Here is a 19,470-nt window from a genome sequence, read left to right as displayed (position 1 = left end):
CTTAAGAATACTCAGCTTTCTTACCAAAATTCACCTTCTCCAGGTGCTTCTGCCAAATGTACAGATTAGGAAAGCAGATGTAGAGAAGGAATAGCACATGATAATAGATAATGATGTTATTACTTGATTGAATGTTTGTGGAAAGGCTTCTTCACGTTCACTTACATTTGTTTGTATGCTTGTGTTAGGTCTTCTGTATTGTTGCTTGCCCTGTGAATATTACTGTCCTGGGTTCAGCAGTAGCAGTCATTTTTTCTACTTCTTAGTACCTGGTGCAGCGCTGTGTTTTGACTTTTGGCCTGGGAACAGAGCTGATAACAATGATGTTTTAGTCTGATCAAGGAGTTTCTGAGCCTCATGCTTTGCCAGGGAGGAGGAGAAGCTAGGAGGAAGCAGAGACAGGACACCTGACCCAAACTGACCAAAGAGGTATTCCATACCACAGCATGTCATGCCCAGGATGTAACTGAGGGTTACCCGGAAGGGCTAGTGCACTGCCAGATTGGACAAGGTCGGTGCTTGGTCGGGTGGTGGGGGGAGCAAGTTATTGGTCACCTGCTGGTGAGGTGTTGTATTCTCTTCCCTTGTTATTTCCTTTATCATTGTTATTATAGGTGGTAGCAGTAGTGATTTGTGTTATATCTTAGTTACTAAACTGTTCTTATCTCAACCCGTGGGAGTTGCATTGTTTTCGATTCTCCTCACCGTCCCTCCGGGAATAGGGGGAGGGAAAGAAGGGGGGGAGGGAGTGAACGAGCTGCCTGACTGGGTTTAAACCATGACATTACTCTGATAACTCTTCAGAGTTACAAATTATGTTCGTGCATGCAGATATACATACGATTGTAAATGTGTGTGGCACTTTGGAAGTACATGACAAGTAAGATTCCTTTCATGAGGAGATAAAGTCTAATCTAGACATAAATCAATTAGTGTGATACCAATTTAAAACAAAAAGGAAAGAATTGCGTGGTTAACACTGAGCAGATCAGTACTGGAAAGTTCCTTGAGAGACCTCAATCTTTGGCCAGAACTTGTAGTGGACCATTCTTTTCAGAGAAGGAGCTATTCAAAGCCTAAGGGACATGAAATGAATTAATCTAATAGTGGAGAGATAAGAAAAATGGTAGGAAAGAGGACTGTAAAAAGCATACATCTGCACGGTGTGAATAAGAGAAAATAAGAACAGGCAGAGATACAGGAAGGAAACTGGAAACATAAGGGTTCAAGCGCAGGATGTCTCAGTATGGAGAACTTTGTTACATATTTACAGAGAATAGTTCCTCAGATGTGCCACAAAATCTCCATATGTAACTAGAATTGTGAAACCTAATATGAGTTTCTCAAAGTTGCTATATGCTAAGATCATTGCTCTTTCTTGCAATAGCAAGACAGAGAGTATATGGTCTTCAAATCAAGAAGAGATGCAAATTCCAGAAGCAGGCATTGACCTTAATTCAGGCCATTTGTACACACGCATTATGGTGTATGCCTAGTTGTATAGAGGTGTATTTCTTCCCATCAGCTAGTTCACTGAAATCATGTTATCTAGGAATGTATAGTGTTATGGATCTAAGATGTCTGAGGATCTCAAAAAGAGACAATGTAGTCTTGTAGCTAATGAGAAATGTGTTTTCTCTCTGACTGAAACAGTAAGTTACAGATTGGCAAGCTGCACCGTGGTTTTTACATGTGTTATATAAATGGGATTCCTCTGAGCAGCAGAGAAATTTTCTGAGCTACACATTTAGGTCCCTTTCATATACATAGTAGAATCTATGCTCTCACTAAATACTGATTAAATTTGGCATTTGAGTTCATCAACATTTTTGGCATTTTTGCTGGTAATCTGTTCTTTGGTTCAGGTATGTAAATATATGTAAATGAAAATAACCCTATTGCTAAATGTTATAGCCGAAAAAGATTCATTTTTTAAGGAAATAAGTCAAGATTTTAAACCTAATTTATTTAGAATTAACTTGCTCTCAGTGATTTGGGAAGTTAAATGTTTACATTTCTTAAATTATAGCCTATGGATAGTAGAAACTTGATTCTGTGTTCAGGTGTGGTTTTGATGATGTGCACTCTTTTTTTGTATGAAGAATGAAGATAAAAAAGAGATTCTGAGTAACTGTTTCTTAAATGGAGATCACCCCTTGAGCACGGGATAAGATGGGGGTGAAAATATGTGATTAAGTGGTAAATGACTAACGCTATAATGCATAATGGAGCTAAATTAAGATTACAACAGCAAATCCTAAATTGTATTTACATCTTTGAAAAAAGATGTAAATCTTTTCAGGTTTACTTTTTAAATGGTTCTTGGAATATTCCATTCTGTAAAGATGCACCCATTTCACAGGACTAGAAAAGGATCTCAAACTGTGGGGAATATGCCAAGTGTCATGCAGTTCATGCAGAAACTGTACTTATACAGTGATTCAATGGTATAATTCTTTACTGGATGTCCTGGGTTTAGCAGCAGCTAATAAAATAACACAAATTTCATGTTCAACTTGTGCCTTCTACCATTGTGACTAGTTAACTCAGTTTTGTTTTTGTTCTGCTAAATTTAAATGACAGCTTTAAAGAAGTAAGTATAAATTCATATTCTACTTTTAGATGGTATGGCAAAAGAGCTATCAAGCCCATCACACTGCCCTTTAATACAACAACTCATATATTAATAACACACAAAAAGACTACTAAAGTCTGTCATATCTAAAAAAATTCAGTGACGTAGGTAATGGGCAGTAGATAGATACCAACATCCTCCTCCATTTCCTTATGAAATGAACCATGAAAAGATCACAAGGTTACTAATTGGAAATGTAGCATCCAGATAAAGTGATCTGCCACTTAGAGTGGGGGATAGGAAAGCAATAAAGCATATCAACAGATACAAGGTGAATTTGATGGCTACAGTTCAAGCTGAGACCATTGTGGAGAAAAAAATTGTCATGGTAATAAAGACTAGCAAATATAAATAATTCCTTATGCAGCACATAAAATTATTATGCTCACTTCTTTGGAAATAACTGGGATGTGTGGCATGAAAACCATGGATATTTTCATACATATGTTCCACAGCATAATAGGTTTTTTACTTTGCCTTCAGGAAAGAAAATGTGTCTTCATCAGAGCTGCACTTTACTGTGTTTGTAGTCTCACAGGCCTATCTGTATCGTTTCATCAGCAAGTTCTGCTCCTTCAGTTCTCATCTATAGCCTCTGTATTGAAGAAGTCATTCTTTAGAGAAAGAATTTCTTTACTACTTATGTCTTCATTAGAGGTATGGTCTTCAAAGAATCCTATATAGGAAGATACAGGTGTAATTTATATGTATGGCATTATTGTCATCTGTGCATTTCATTTAGTGTTCTGTGGCAATTTACTTTTGGGAGTAGTTGCAGTTAACAGGGGACGTGACTTAGTGCTGGGGGTCTTACAGTCATTTAAAACCAAAATATTTTACTCTCATTCTTAGTGAGATACAGTTTAGATCTTGAAGGATGATTAGGTGGAACACTGGTCTAGTCCTGTGACTTTCCTCATAGTCCCTTACATTTGATTTTTTGATACAAAGTTCATATATGTAGATAAATATTGAAATAACAGTCTCAGAGCACAGACATCCATCACTGTAAGTGTATATGAAAAAACAAAGAAATGCCTGTATCACTGTCCTTTGCTTTCACAGGGAAACAAATGCTCTGAGGTGCTAAACTTGGCTGTATTTTCCAACAGACATTAAGTATCAATGCTTCTCCAGATTGGAATAGACAGCATGCAGTAATTAAATCAAAATGATAGAAAAACTTACAGGCGGTTAAATCAGAATACACAAACAAAAGGTGCAGAAAACATCTCGATAGACCTCTGTTGTCCCTTAGTATAAAACTGCTCTGCTTTCTAAATTAGAAACATATCAAGCTTCATAGGTGGTTTACCCCTTCTGGTTTTCCCTTTCAGCAATGATATTTATTCAAGAACTCAATTAAAAACCAACATATTTTACTTCCTTTTCTCATCTTTTAATCTTAAAAAAAAAAAACAACACAACAACACATTGTTTCTTTGGGAAGTGACAACATCCAATTACAAGAAGCAGGTCCTCAGCCAGACCACACCTCCTGCAGGCAAGGACACCATCTTCTCCTGCCCCAGCCCAGGGAGAGGCATCAGAACCTTCCTTTAGCCCTTGACCTGAATGGTCACATCTGCCTTTCAGAGCTCTCAGTCAAGGCCTCTGCTGTGCCACTAGCTGTTCCAGCATATGCTAGGGACTGTGCCTTGTGGCATATGCCCAAGCTTATTGAGCAGACCCATGCTGTTCTGAGTAGCCTTGCAGCTCACTTCCATCACTTCATCACTCCTATGCACAGACTACTGTGCCTATTTGCTACTACTTATTGCACTGTAGTGTGGTAGTTATATAGATCTTTTGCCAGCAGTAGCTCAGTGGGTGTTTGACACTCTGTAATCAGGAGTCAGCTGCAGGCAAAAGGTCTAAGCATCTTTTGAGCAGGGAAGATTAGCAGACATTTTTACAAACAAAGTTTGCTAGAAGCAAAGCCTCAAGTACCCACACTTTTTCAGCTGCAGTAGGCACCCCAAAATTCTTAGACAAATTCCAGGAAGTTTCCAACCATCCCAGGTAATAAAAGAAGCCCAGAAATTGCTATGTAAAGTGCTGTATCTGTTAATTGCCTCTGCTGGATGGAGCCTGGGCAAAGAAGGTAAAATTTAAATAAATTAGTATTACTTGTATAGTCCTATAATTCTTATTTTTTTGAGTAAGAGTGAGTCTTCTGCTTTCTACTTTACCAGGGTACCTGTTAAGATATTTATTTAAGCGGATTATCGCAAAGGGGTTTTGCTGCTTCTACACGAGCAGAATGCCTGAACATTCTGTTTTTCTTAGCACTGTTATAAAAATTGTGCAGAAGACAATGTTGAGAAACTCCTCTCCCACATTAAACAACTAAGATGGTTTCTCCTAAGCAGACCATTATTAATTTTCATAACTATTTCAGAAGATTGATTAATGCATAAAAATGCATTTAGTTAAGGATTTCAGGTTTCAGCAATTTTGCTTAAAAAAGCTTTATAATTTTCTTCTTGAAGAAAGATCTTTAATTACATTGGAGCAATGGAGTGGGATTTATGCATATATTCTAATTATGTACTAGTAAAAAAACTGAAAAGCTCTTCGTTAAAACCATGTGGAGAAAAATCAGACACATGCCAGCACTTCATTACTGAGAACTTAAGAGGAATTGTGCGGGGCTTATTATCAGTATTACATAAATAGAAGGGCACTCTACATATTGCATATGTCGACACAGTCTTTTAGACTGAAAAATAGGCTGCTTTTGAGAAAACAGAAGAGAATGTAAATTAACTAGGTTAATTAAACCAAAGCCATCGATCCTACATAGGGATATTAACACCTTACTGCCTGTTTAGTAGAACAAGCATAATAATGAACATATCCTAAGTTGTATCTGTGCATGGATGTATATATATTCTTCATATACATATACATATTTTATATGAAGAATATAAGATGAAAGATCAAGGTTCATTCATTAGCATAACCTAATTAGATATGAGTGATCATCAAATAGTATGGTTAGCTCATATAATAGTTTATAAGAATTACAAACCTATGGCATGAGCAGAATATATGACATGCTTTCTGTTTAAACATAAGCTTTTATGATGAAGGGTTTTCTCCTGTTGTAAACAAGAACAGCTGGTGCACTGGCTGTGTTACAACATACTGTAATAGCAACACAACAGACTTATTGTTACTTCTAAGACTGTATATAAAGAAGTTATTCACATTTTAAACACAGAATTACTGAGTACTTCTTGCCAAATTGCAGACCCTCATGAACAATTCCCTTTGAGTCACAAACACATGACTTTTCACTTCTTAGGGTCAGTCCATAAGATGATAAAATAATTAAGACTCATGAGGGGGCTGGGTATGTGCAACATCCAGTTTCTGATTCCAAATTCATAGAAAGGAGCTGAATAAGTTTTGAATCTGAGCAGGGCAGGGAGGATAGCAGTAGAAGTTAGTAATGAGAATGGAAATAACAGTGTATCCCTATAGTGAGTCCCTCTGCTGAAACTCACATTTGGCCAACACTTTCTTCATTATCAAGATCCTTTATGCTATACATATACCCATAAAAAGGGATACTGCTTTACATTCTAAGTGAACCAGCCCATTAAATGTAAAGAGAGTTGACATAGTGGTTTGATTACGGGGAACATTTCTTGTGGCTATGTGTGTAAAATACCTAGTTCATTATTTGTTATGTAAAAAAGCATCCTGAATTATGCATAGCACACATATCCCTGCATGATTAAACAATATAAATAATTTCCTAATACTTGCAATATCTCATTTCTACCTCTATTAATAAGTATTTTCATTGTGAGGTATTACTGATTTTTTTTTTTTTTTTTTAGGGTAGCTCTCAAATAGGACACATACAAATGGAAGACACTATCATAATTTCTAATCTTCTCTTATTAGGAACAAATTTCTCATGTAGCGTTTCTTAAACTGATAAAATTTGATACAGCCCTGGTGGACCTTAATACTTTAAACATTCAGCAGTGGCAAATAAGTTTCAATGCTGCTAATGAAGGTAAGAACTGTCACACAATAAATATCAATACAGTGGGGTGTCTGTTTGCTATTTCAAAAATTTTGGGCATCATAAATGTGGCTGATGTGTCTAATGTTAATGGGATGTGACTGAGAGACCATAAAATGTAGTGAGCATCTGTCTCTTCTTTCAATTACTTATACTACTCATGGTTTTATTTTTCTCTGGATGTTGGAAAGAATGTGTATTTGTCTAAAGCTGAGAACAGCTGGACATATTTTCCCATTGGAACATGATAATGTCATCTTAGGTTTCAAACTGAGGGCCAGAAATAACCAGACCTAGTGTTAAGCCTGGAAGAAGGACTTGGATATTGAAATCAGTAGCTTGCTGATTCTCAATCAACCCAGAATTTGGAAGACGAAATCACACTACCAGTAAACATTAATGCTTGAATTCCTTTTAACCAGGACTGTGAATACCAGCTACGACATTCAAAAATGCCCCAGAAATTAAGTATGGGTGTGAATGAAGCTGTAAGTCCTCAAAACTAGTTTTGTTAGGACATCTATTGGAGCAGTTCCAGGATAATACTGTAAAGGTATATATGGATTTCCATGTTACAGTTGTTGTATCTGTAAAATGCACCAGCTTTCTAATATGACCTGTCAGAGAGCACAAACAAACAATAGGCTGTGCCATGATGGAAGGTGAGGTAGGAGTTTGACATGACAGAAACTGAAGCAAAACGCAACCTAAAAACCAAGGAACTTGTATTGCTTGAAAACACAGCTGAAGCTAAAAGAAGACTAATACCTGGTAGCAAAGAAAATGAAGCAGTTTTTGCTCAGAATAGGACTGCAACACATTTCCTAAATAATCTACTATAGCTCAAAAGTTATATTGAGAATTATATAATTCCATGCTTAATATGCCAACTAGAATTAAGAAAAGAGCACTTAAAGGTTTGGAACTACTAGGCTGGAACAAGAATGATCACTTATTAAGCATATTAATTTTTCTTCTTGAGCAATGAATCTTAAAAACCATGGTGGTTTGTCAAAATAATTAAATTCCATTTACTTTTCAGATATAAATGCCTAAAAATCTTGCCAATGTAATCCTTGCTTGCTACTCAGAAGCCTGAACTTTCATACTTGTACTTTCTAAAACACATTTTTTCTTTTCATTTATGAGGTGAGGCAAAAAAAATAATCATTGTTTTACTCATACTGATTATAGCCTTTACCATTGTTGATGCTGATCCTCCTAAGAAAATCAGGTTTTCAGAATCAGGTTCACAGGTAACGCAGGGATAAAACAAAGCCAAATTTTCTTTCTTTTTAACAGTGCTAATTTCACTCTGATTTTCTTTCTTTTGTTTTACCAACCATTCAGATTACCAGATCCCACGGTTATAAACTGAAAAAGGCCTGGTGATTTCAGGTGACACGTCATAGAATCACAGAATAGTTTAGGTTGGAAGGGACCTTACAGGTCATCTAGTTTCAAGCTTCCTGCAATGGGCAAGGACATCTTCCACTAGACTAGGTTGCTCAAAGCCCTGACCAACCTGACCTTGAACACTGCCAGGGATGGGACAGCCACAAATTCTCTTGGTAACCTGTGCCAGTGGCAGTTAATAAAAAAGGTTTTTTGCTACCTTTCGCAAAACTTCTGTGACTTCTGCCATGCCATTTCAGTACAGACCAAGAGCCTTTATTCAGTACTGCAACAGCCCTACACACAAAGCCCCCCAGAAATTTCAATGTCAAATCCCACTAAGGAAATCCTGAAAGTAGTTAATCGTACTGATACACAGCTAGACCCCATAGAAAAAGGCATTATCTTTTCTCAGTCCTTATCAAAGCTCTGAGTGTAACCTGCCACACAGCTTCCTAGACAGTAGGCTGCCTGTACTCAAGGCTAGCTCTGACACAACGCAGGCCTATAACCTTGGGTCATATGGTGGTGATGGTGCTGTATGTGCTGGGAGAAGCTCTCCTGGTTACTGCACAAGGGAGAAAGAAGTGAAGTTGAATGTCTTACCAGTAAATCTCTGATCCTACTCAATTTTTTTTTAAGCACAGGTGAGAACAAACTTTTTCAACAGGAATCTGCTTGAAGAATACAATCCCAGTCCTCAAATCCTAACCCAGATATATTTTTATTGAAAAAAAAATATGGCTTAAGTTAGCATTGACAACTATATGCACCCAGCATTCGTGACCAAATTCTAAATTTATAAGAATCCAATATTTTTAACATATTTTTATTTGCTGTGTTTTAAATTATTTTAAACCAAGCACCTAGATCAAGTTTTTCTCTGCAATTGATAAATATATAAATAAATATATATATTTAAATAAACATTTAGCTTCAAAATGAAGCTGATATTCACAGGAAATCACTCATCTCCAGGAAGTGGACCTTCAAAGAAAAAAAATATTTTGAGACTTTCAATAATGTTTAGGCTGCCTGAACAACTCTTGATGAGGGTTAAAGCTAGCCTGGACTGCACTAGATGAATGCAGCACACTATTGATAGTATTTGGCAAATTCATACAATATATTTCGCAATAAATTACTATGGTGGTAAATATATTTAAATATCCATCAAAGATCTCAGCTGTTAAAAATCTGCTTTGCTAAAATTCAGGGTTGTTGTTTTTGTTTTTTTTTTTTTTTTTCCTACCTTTTCCTTATCTTACCCATCTTCATTCATAAGGTCTACAAGGTAAAGGTTGTCTCTCATTACAGCTATATTTTGTATTGCCTTCAGTTATCACATTGTCAAACGCTCTCTATGCTGGATAATTTAAATGGGTTTGTATCTATGTTGTTTATGATTCAAGTCATTTGGACCAAGGATACACATCCATTCTAGCATGATGTGGTGGCATTAGAGCACTGTGATTCAAGGACTACCTCATCATCCCTGCAACTCAACAATATGGGCCTTCCATCCATGGAAGGGGGTTGTGTCGTACCCCAATCCCTAATTTGAGGATACAAAGCTTCCAGGGACATCCTTGGGGAACCATAGTGCTCTGAGCCTACCTGGGTCACCTTCCTGCTGTATGCAGTTTGATTCATTATGCATGCTATCCTATCAGTGTTCAGGAGCAGCTGCTCTGCAAGAAGAGTCAAATTTAAGGCTGAGAACAACACCAAGGCAGAGAGGGCAGCAGTCTGACTTGACAAGAAACAAATACCTGAACAAGGAAAGCAGATGAGGTCTGGGGACTGTAGCCATGGTTGGACATAGTCCAGTGACTACCAAACAAGTCTGTAGTGCCAAGTCTGGATCCAGGCCGGAAAGCCAAGTCTGTGGGTCAGGGTCAGAATCAGGGAGGTATGCACAACAGTACCTGCAGCATGACTCAGGCATAGAACCAGGATGACAGCTTGAGCTTAAGTCCTGGTCACAGAAGTAGGGGAAGGCTCCCTAAAGAGGCTTCTCATAGCTCACCTCAAGCCCTTCACCATGTCAGAGCTGGCCCTTAGTCCAGGCAGCCACATTCTTAGTATGTGGCAGGATGCATATTGGTAGTTCGCAGCTGCCCTGCTAATGAACTGAGCTAGTTCATTTTGGAGTGTAAACCCATTTTATGTTAACCAGGAGATTAGGAAGCTGAATAACCTGACAGTGTTGTTTCATTCTGTATGTATGCATATACTCTAGAATAGGATATCCTAAATAATACTTCAATACCTTCTACCATAGCAGTAAGGAATCAACAATTTTCTCTTAGAGATTTAAGATAGAATATAATTTATGTTTTTACTGGGAGGCTTTATACTCTTTCATAAGCAACAATCTTGATGAGTCCCAAGTGAGATTTTGTTCAGTTTATAATATAAGAAAATCAACATATGGAGCTAGAAGACAGTTGCCTGTACTAATTTATCAGCTTCCTAAAATCTGGAATTACAGATAATTTCCAAACTCTTGAATTTTTTTCCAATTCCACTTGGGTAAACTTTACACCAATGATATTACTAAAACTTTTAATAGCATGCATAGTGTTTATAAAAGACACATATCATTCATTTACATTAATTAATGGACGTGACTTTCATTAAAAAGTAGTATTTAACATACAGCAAATAGCAGTATATGTATGTATATCAGCAGAAAATTAAAACCATATATACTAAGTGTTAGAAGTATATTTATATGTAGACACTTAATAGTCATTTTAGTGCTATATTGAATGTTATTAAAGCATAATGCATGGTTTTAATATAATTTCATATGTATTTTAAGATTGCATTGAGTTTAATATTCCAAACACAGCAAACAGTTTATGTCAATACCTTATTATCGATTTGTAAAAACAAGTCTCTTACAAATGCAGCAATTGGATAAGAAGATATAAAATACAAGTTTGAAAATTAGGTATAAAGGGAATGGTTTGCAATACATTAACTAATCTGTCAAGGAAAAGTATTTTTTTTTCTACCTCTTTCAGTTTCTGAGAGTCTCCCTATACTCTTACAAGTTCTTTCACAAATTACAAAGGAATCATTCTTTGAGCAACAGCAAGCATGACCTTGGCACAAATGTCATAGAAATCACAGACCAAAACGTTTGAGTGACACATTCAGAGGCTCGTTAGTTCAGTTTCTTGTCTGATGTAACCCTTTTGCCAAGGTTGGATCAGATCTGCCATGATGAACTGGCTGTCCAGCTTTTGTTAGTTCTTGAGTTTCTCCAGCTTCTTCTGAACTGAAGCTTTACCAGCTGTTGTGTCAGACGTTTCAACTAGCCTAGTTTAATCTGTAAATCTGTTTTGGTAGATGGACTAAGCATTATGTGCATCAGTTATTTTGCTACAGGATGCCATTTGGTTATTTTGCTACCAGATGTCATTTGGATGTCAAACCACTGATTATAACATCTTGAGCCTGGCAGTCCAGCCAGTTCTCAGCCCATCTAACAGCTGATTCATCCAGCTCATATGTCTTCAGGTTCCCAATGAGAACCCTGTAGGAAATGATGTCAAAAGCCTTATTAAAGTATATTACATCCAATAAATGTCAACAAATGCCAGCAAAGTAAAAAGTATCTGCAGTTTTCTGGTGCATATAGTAATTTTTATTGTGTTGCTCTGATATGTGTCAAACCATTCCTTACTGTTTATAAACAAATAAAGATGATGCCTAAAACTGAAGCAAATGCATGAGCAAATGAACTTTACACAAGCCAACTGTATATGGCAAAAAAATCAAATAACACTATCTTAACATCTTTGGGATAATAACCTGAAAATGTATTTTAAAAAACCCCAACATGCATGATATAAAATACACAGAACTGTTTTGCCTAGATTAAGCTCAAAATACATTTATTCTCTCCCCCCCCTTAATTTCTTTTATGAAGAACTAGATTTTGGAGCAAGCTTAGAAGTCCACAGCCTTCAACTGAAGAGGAGAAACAGAATGGAAAGTCTTCTGTTCTTCCCAATATGCAGTCACCAGACTCATATTAAACAAGCCTAGGAACATACCTTGTTTATCTTAGTCAAGCTTCAAGCTAAATCTTGATGAGAGATGATCTGTAAGGCATTCAGTTCTTGCTTATAAAGATAGAGCAAGATCAACTGCTTCATTAACAGAATTATTTTCCATGTACCTGTTTCTTCCTATGTTTTATTGGTTCTGTGTAGAAGTGATATCATTTTGGATGTCTAGAACAGGTAGGATATACTCTTGTACTGTGTGCATAGTTCTTCAGGGCAGCAGACGGGCAGGTATACCAATTATGAAAGCATTCAGAGCTCATGCCATACACTAATTTTATTTCCCTAAAATAATCACACAGACAACAGTGATTCAGTGTACCTAGCAAAAAAATTATATTTATGTATTTATTATATTTATTTAAATTAAAGATGCTTATTTAATCCGGCCATTTAAATTTTTATTTCAAAAAAGGTTATAATACTTTAAAATAAATGATTTACTGATGTCACCAAGTAGTAATTTTTCTTTGAGGATGCACATAAACATTAGAAACACCTCTTAATTTTACATTTTAAGATTGCTATAAGGAAAGCACTCTATCAGTACAGAAATTGACCCTTTGACAAATGTTTTTGTAGATGTACACAGAGTCATTTGCTAAATCATGTATGATATCCTATTCTCCTGAAGAGGGCATTGCATTCAAAATTCTTTGGGTATTTCCAGTTTCCAGATTATCACATTTTTTCCTCCAGAAATAGGAACTAAAATTTGAATGAGTCCCAAAACATCTACTCTGCAGCTACTACTAAAATCCCAGGTTCAGGGCCGTGGATGAGACTGGGAGGATTCTTTATTGAATGGAAAGTCATGCTACATTTTAAATGACCACATACACAAAGAAGTAATTTGACAAAAATGTGACCCTCAATGTCTTTTACAATATTCTCCAGGTGTTCTTAATGAACAAAGTATACAGATTGACTTTTCATCAAAATAGGTATGAATACACATAGTACCTGTCACTTTACAGGGCAACTGCATGGAATATCTCTTTAAATAAGATCTCTAGCTTGGCTCTTCATGTTTGGGATTATATCAGCTGAGAAAAACACCATAGTAATTTAAGGGATTTCTCTCTCCTCCCCCCCACAACCACCTCCCATTTTCCATTCATTCCTTTCTTTCGTTTTGATAATTTGCCCTCATAGTTAAAAGCTTCCCTATTCTAAGCCAAAATTATCATCTTATATTACACCATGATACAGAGTTCTAAAAGCCTTGATCCAGAAAAATGCAGAAAGATTTTTCCTTAGCATATTAAACCACAGTACAGCCAACTCAGTAATATGTAATCGTGTGTGTAACTTAAACCCATGTAACTGATTTTACTGGTTCTAATACTTCATACTCAGTTATCTCCATGAATACCCAAGTGATGAGAAAGACATTTCTTTAAATACTTTGCTGGACTAACACCCATTTCTATTCCTTGAAGTCAGTGGGAGGAGTCTGTACTGTGCTACTTTTTGGTTACATTTGTTATTCTCCTTAGGGCCATGATGCCTCCTAGTTAACCAATTCTGTTTTTGTAAAATGTAGCAACATTAATAACACATTTTCCTTTCACAAATGAAGTCACTGAAAATCTCAGAAAAAATAAAATATGTTTAGAAATGCATCAGGGAGTGAAGAAGACATAATAACACTTGAGTAGAGGAGCTAAAAATTTAGATATTATTAGACAAAGTAATACGATCTTCAAATCTACAGGAGATCATGAAGAACTCCTCATATTTTAACTGACAATGACCTAATGTTTCCAATGTACTTATAAGCACATCTCTTTTACTATCTTTGTGAAACAATATTTTCATTTTTATTGTTTGGGTATTAGTGTTTTTTTTTTTTCTCCCACTCTAATCCTGCTAGTCTAATTATTTCTGGAAAACAATTTCAAAAGCAAACCAAAGAGTTTATAAAACTATTTCTTGAAGATAAGACTTTTCCATTATAAAAGAGGGAAACTTAATGCCTGTATTTTTGAGGATACTGGTAATAATTGGTAATAATCTAGTGAACTGATCTTTGCTCTCAGATTACTGCATCAACCTGCTTTTGCTAGTCTTTGCAAACAGCAATATCACCTAAGCAACCCTATAATGTAAAAACCTTAGAGCTGAAATGTGTGGAAGGAAACAGATGGGGCAGTATCTGGAAATTTCATTTGTCAGATATCATCCATCTGTTTTTCTCGCTGTCTGCATGTTTTGCAGTAATATCCATTTTTAGGAAGGCAAGTCAATATAATTCTACAGAATTGGTTTAATCTTCCGGTTTATTATTATTATTTTGTATTTTTTTACAATTCATTAACGGCTGGAAGGGAAACTTGAAACCCACACAGATGACTCAGCCAAACAATCCTCATCTCCATTCTATCAGAGGCAAAGTTATACTTCAGGGCAAAATTAGTAGATGTTAACTCTTCTTATTAAGTGATTTTAACAATTTTGTCAGTTTGTCACATGCAACAGACCTCCTAAATAAATGAATGATAGAGACTATTTTTAAATGCATTCTAAACCTGAAACCATTATGTGTCATTTCAGAGGAAGTTCTAGGTTTTTTGTAATGAGTAGCTATTAAAATCAGTAAGTCTTTTTTGGCAGCTACCCGATTCTCTGAAAATAGAGCCACAAAATGCTTTGCAACAGGTATATTATTTATGGAGAGTAACTAATCCCTTTGGTTGTAAAAAATAATTATGGGCTGAGTAGCTCTGCTTTCTGCCTCATATTCTTAGCTTAAAGACATAAGCTAACACAATGTTACTGCCCTTGCTCTCCAATTTTTTCTTTTCTTACAGAAAGAAAAAAAACCCAAACAACAAAAATTAAAACAAAAGCCACTTAAAATAGCAGCAGACTCAGAAAAGACAACAGCTTGAAAGGAAGATATTAGAAGTCAAGAAAAGAAATGAGTGGTGTTTAGAAATGCCATACAGAATCCAACATCAGGCAGGACCATTACTCCTTCATGTTCCTTATGTGTAAGTACCAATAGCAAGATATTAACAGACAAGCACTTAGCTTTGCAAGAGTTAATAAAACCTAATAGCTGTAGGTAGATTAGGTACATGAGATTCATAGTCTGACTAATTACAGGAGCAAGGCAAAATGGAGAGTTTGAGACAAAATGAGTTCCATTCTGAAATGAGCTCCACCCTGATGCCATTTGTAGTTTATCAAACTTGAATGATTCTGCTCTTGACTCTAACCTCTTCAGGATGCAGTGACTGTTCTTGTTGTCATCCTTCTCTTCACAGCCTTTCCTGTCAAATTATCATATTTACCCTCTCTTTATTATCTAGGCCCACGTTTATCCTATTCTCCCACTGTTCTTTTGATTATTTTTCCTTTCTTTCCCACTTTCATTTTACAGAAATACTTCCTGACCTGCAGCTACCTGCATCTGCTAGCATAAGGCATCAGCCTTTAAACTGAGAATACTCAGTTACCTCAGCAACAGATGATCTCACAAGAATGGATTTCTATCAGTGCTAGATTCTTACTTTTCTTTGTATCTCTTTTGTTACTTTGATCTTGAGTTCTATTCCTTGCTTTGATATTGATTCCTAATCATGTATCTCATTTCTTTATCCCTTGTCTTTCTTTATATTGTCTTTTGCCTGCCCCTTCCCTAATACCTGTCCAGATCCTTCCTCAATAGCTGCTTTGGATGAACACAACCCTGGCCATCTCTTTTTCCTCCTGACTTGCGTCCAAATCACAGATGATATCTCACCTTGACCTAAAAACAGTTAATTCTTTGATTGTTGTGATTCACACATTTCAACTCATCTTAAGTATGGTATTTGATTCTTCTCTCTATCCTTTAAATGTCTTTTTCATGTTTATTTGCTTTACCCTTTGATTACAGTCCTCTTAAGAACATAGCAGAGGGTTGCACAGGTCATCAAGTCCCTTCCTCCTGCCTTTGCAGGCAAGTTTGCCATGGAACTACTTTCAAAAATCTGCCTAGCTCTACTTTTAAATCAATTAGTTTTTCTCCCTCTGCTCTCCTAACAGAAGGCTGTTTCCACACCTAATGATTAGAAATAATCTTCCAGTTTTCCAGCCTATACGGATTTGTATCTTGCTTGTGCTAGTTTCCTTCTGTGTCAATTCCATCCACTAGCATCTCTGATATGCTTAGAATTGTCTCACATCTTATTTTCCTAGGTTAAACAAATCAAACCCTTCTAATCTATGTGTCTCAGACAAGCTCTCCATTCCACAGAGACCTCTGTTCTAAGTCCAAATTAATTCTTCTTGAACATGTGTGATAGTAATTCTCTATGATATCCTAAGTGGGATGCAACAGTAAACCAGTTTTAATTTTCATATCTTCACTGGAAATATTTTATCTCATCCTATGCCTTATGTATCATAGGCACTAATTGCTTACTTAACTGCATCACTCTGGTGGCTCAAAAATGCTTTCTGACTCAAGAGTTTTGGGCTAAATGCTTATTGTTAATTATCATAAGAAACTGGTTTTGTTAGTCCTTATGTGTATGACCCTGGATCTTGTAGTATTTAGGATCTTCTAATTTTCTCTACTTCAGTTACAGAGAATAAAAGTTGTATAAATTCACAATGTATATACATATACATAAATGTATAATTTTATAATGTACACATTGGTCTTCCGCACCTTATTTCATGAACAAAACTCATAAAAACCCTTCTCATTTTTATGCAAAGGTAATGAAAATATTAAGTGATCTTGGTTCCCTTATGATGAGTCCTTACCTGATTTTATTCACTTTGTTCTTTCAGTTCAGCAGTTTTCACCTCAGTACAGGCTGTCATTATTGCCTCCTTAGATAGTGCTATAGCTAAAAAGCTTCATATCTGTCTCCATTTTGTCCAGCTGGTAATGGCCCGCAGTACAACTACAGTCTCTTCAGTCTCTTCTTCCCATTCCTACAGGCTTGCCTGCCTGTACTCAAGGACACCTCTGACTTGGCACAGCTATGTAACCTTGTGTCAGGTAGTGGTGGCACATTTAAAATTGGAGGAAGAGTTTGGAGAAACCTTGTTGATGGGTGCTGCATTGAATTTTAAGCCCTTGCCCTTGGTTTCCTTCTGCATTATACTGACTGGCCTCACTTTGCACCTCACTGATCCTTACCCTGATTTACAGACTTACTTCCTGACTGGACCTCAGGTCTTGTCTTTTTGCTATGAACCTGTCTGGAGATCTGAACTCTTGGTCATCCTTGGTTATTATACCACCAGATCTGTTCTTTTTGACTGCATGTACTGTAAGTTCAAGCCCTGTGTACTGTGAGATCAGGCCTACATTGGTGTTGTCTTCATCTTCCAACTTGCCTCCCCTTTCAGAGCAGCCCAATTTTGCTGCTTCTTGACACAGCTCAGCATTTTATAATATGAAATTACTTCCTGTGTTTCATATCTGAAAAAATGATTTAATGTTAGCAGGCTATCCTGACATATCTTGCCTTTCTGCGTCCTCAAACCATTAAAGTTTATAGCTCTGTACAGCACTGCTGTACAGTTACAGAGATGTTGGTATTGGCTGCGACTGGTGATCAGGTACCTGGTATGACAACAGTGAAGCTGAACTGAAACTGGGCTGAGCAATTAGAACACCATCTCACATTAAAGATCATGCAGGCTCAACAGCAGGAAAAGCCAATTCAAATAAAAGGCCAAGTAAATACTGTCTTTGGTTTAATATTCTTGTAATATTGATATTTGGGGAAGTAGAGATTTCTAAAACTAGTCTGTTGTTGATCTGCATCATTCACAAGTCATGGAGATATTTGGCAGATACCTAAAAAGAGAAACACATATAGGGACAGACACTAAAAAAGTAGCAGCCTTTGCTTTTGAGGCTAACAACAACCTGAGAAGCTACAAAGGCAAGAAAGGGTAGTAGATAGTGTTATTGGTAATTTTGAACATAAAGTCAAAACTACAACCCATTTCAGCCCTGGTAAAAAAATGAATCCATCTCTGAGCCTACTATCTGAGATCTGATGAGATCTCCTTTCCACAAAGCAACAGAGGATCCCACCTTCAGGTCTCACTTTCAGTTTCTACCATCTGCTTCTGGCATACTACCTCAAACTCACCTGTAGCCACTGCAGCTTTCAGAGACCCAGAAAGAACTTCTCCAGCTGGGGGAATATGCCACACATGCTAGTATGGCTTTTACAGAGCAGCTGCCACTAATCTTAACTTAATTCAACAATTAAATTTGTTGTAAGAATCAAACCAGTGTAGTCAAACCGAGACCTCAACGTAAAAAGTACATGGAACTGTTGGAACAAGTCCAGAGGAGGGTCACGAGGATTATCAGGGGACTGGAGCACCTCCCATATGAAGACAGGCTGAGAAAGTTGGGGCTGTTCAGCCTGGAGAAGAGAAAGCTGCGTGTAGACCTCATAGAAGCCTTCCGGTATCTGAAGGGGGCTTACAAGGATGCTGGGGATGGACTCTTCATTAGGGACTGTAGCGACAGAACAAGGGGTAACGGGTTAAAACTTAAACAGGGGAAGTTTAGACTGGTTATAAGCAGGAAACTCTTTCCTGTTAGGGTGGTGAGGCACTGGAATGGGCTGCCCAGGGAGGTTGTGAATGCTTCATCCTTGGTGGCGTTCAAGGCCAGGTTGGACAGAGCCTTGGGTGACATGGTTTAGTGTGAGGCGTCCCTGCTCATGGCAGGGGGGTTGGAACTTGACGATCTTAAGGTCCTTTCCAACCCTAACTATTTTATGATTCTAAATCCCTAACTATAAAACTGGCACTGAATTCTCCACTTTATATGCATATATTTGGGGTGAAGTGGTTTTACTTTATTTGTTGTACTTAATAATTCACTAGCTTACTCCTCTTGCATATATACGCTATTCTTTTCAGTCAACATTTTTGCATGAAGGGAATTGCAGAGGGAGAAGCACCTGGCAGAAATTAGCAACTTACTATTTCACACCAGCTACTGCTTGTGGTGAAACACCTTGTGGATTAAATAGCGATAAAACTGTGAACAGAATCATAAACACAATCTCCCTTTCTGTTCCTAACAGCTCACTAACTATGTATGCTTCACTTCCACAACAAAGCAAACAGTTGACAAGACCATCAAGATGAACCTTGAACTTTGGTTTTGAAATAAGAAGTGCAGAAGGCCACTACATCATCTTTTGGCAAGAAGGCTGGAGTGTTTTCCGTTGACTTACGAGTTACAAATGGCTGAGCGGCATAAGAGCATTATTGTTGCCACCCTGCACTGGGGGGAGCAGTTTCTAGAAGGCTGCGGAAGCAGTGGGCATGCAGTA

The sequence above is a fragment of the Neopsephotus bourkii genome, unplaced genomic scaffold (assembly GCF_033783945.1).
Source record: "Neopsephotus bourkii isolate Nb327-2 ecotype Australia unplaced genomic scaffold, CSIRO-AGI_Nbou_v1 NB_1765, whole genome shotgun sequence".
In the NCBI taxonomy this organism is placed as follows: domain Eukaryota; kingdom Metazoa; phylum Chordata; class Aves; order Psittaciformes; family Psittacidae; genus Neopsephotus; species Neopsephotus bourkii.
The sequence above is the reverse complement of the archived record's forward strand: the minus strand, read 5'-3'. Positions refer to the sequence as shown.